General features: G+C 43.4%; 1 non-coding gene across 1 annotated transcript; it reads right to left on the minus strand.

Moving 5' to 3' along the window:
* Positions 1-1,107: 1,107 nt before the first annotated feature.
* Positions 1,108-1,213, minus strand: LOC112426973 (U6 spliceosomal RNA). The gene has a single exon (XR_003018380.1). It is a non-coding gene; the product is annotated as a U6 spliceosomal RNA (small nuclear RNA).
* Positions 1,214-1,522: the final 309 nt, after the last annotated feature.

A 1,522-nucleotide genomic window follows, 5' to 3' on the forward strand; every position in this document is an offset into this window, starting at 1 on the left:
CATAAGCATACCTGTGTCACTTCTCTTCCTTGGAATCAATCAATACATAGTTGGGATGAGGTGAAACAACACCTCTGGGGAACCTTTCATGACAATTTAACAGCAGACATAAAGCAACTTAAAACTAAAATTCTAGACTCCCTAAATGCCATAGATCTACACACCGAACAAACAGCCATATGGAAGGGTGTGCGAGATCATCTCTCCTAGATAGACCCCCATTCCTGGGGGCCACTCCTTCACTGCAAAAGAATGTTGCTAATTATACTCATGTTTGCTTATATTATTCACTAATTCTAGGATGCAAAGCTAGAATATGACCAATGACCGCCACGCCTGATGAACCTGTTGCTGTACAAATCTGTACTCTTCAATCAACAAAACCTGATGCAAAAAAACAGAAAAAGAGGAGATGTAGGAGATCGGTCAGGGTGGTGGGAAAAATTGTAGAAAGACTCAAACCTTCTTGGAAGGCCAGGAGGTTTTACAAAAGCTTTGGAAAAGGATTTGGCTGAAGGCAGCCAGATTCTCTAATCCGGTGCCTGAAAGCTTAGGTTAGATAACAAGGGGATGTAAAGAAACGGATCTAGATAAGTTAGCTTACTCAGGCCTCGGAACTTGGCCTTTAGTCATCTGCACACAGGACTGCTCTCTCTGGGTGGGGAGGTTGGGGGGTGGTGGCCCCCAGGTGTGTTGACTCAGGCCTTTCTCATTGAATCTGTACTGAATAAAGGCCTGCAGCGCCAGTGGGTCAGGGCCACAGCTGCTGACTCTACAGCACCCTTCTCAGAGTCTATAAACAGCCCGGTCTCCTAGCCTGCTCTTTCACTGGATACCTCTGTCTGAGTGCATTCTTTCATCCATTGTTCAGCCAAGGCCTGCAGGTCAGATCTGGCACTTGGCAAAGCACTTTATCTAGTCTATCACTGTATGTCACTTTTATTAATTAACTTACCAATGTCCTTTATGGCATTTCCCCATCTCCAGTACAGGATTCAGTCTAGGGTCAGGTATGGCATTTTGTTGTCATTTCTCCTTAGCCTCCTTTGATCTGGCTTTCATGATGTTGATTCCCTCATCTGACCCCCTCCACCATCACCCACCACCAATACCCTTTTTTGTCCTTCACAAATTTGTGTCATCTTTGTGCAGGGCAATGCTAATCTTCTCTGTGTTATTTCAATTTTCACATATATTCTGTCAAAGCAAGCACCATGCACCATTTTTGTTTGAATAGCATGTTCCTCATTGTGTGTTTGTCTCATGTTTCCTCAAGGTCGGATTGAGGTTATGTAATTTTAACCTGAATACTGTCCTATCCAGGGTGTCACATCAAGAGCCACACAATGTCATCGGTACTGCAGAAATGAGGTTAATTTTGATCACCTGGTCAAAAAGTATTGCACGGTTTCTCCCTGGTCTCATACCATTTTTGTTTTTTTTCTCCCTCACAACTAATAAGAAACTAATAATATGTGGGGATCACTTTAAGATTATGCAGATACCCTAACCGTGACGATTG

Source organism: Macaca nemestrina, chromosome 11, assembly GCF_043159975.1.
Source record: "Macaca nemestrina isolate mMacNem1 chromosome 11, mMacNem.hap1, whole genome shotgun sequence".
Classification (NCBI taxonomy): Eukaryota; Metazoa; Chordata; class Mammalia; order Primates; family Cercopithecidae; genus Macaca; species Macaca nemestrina.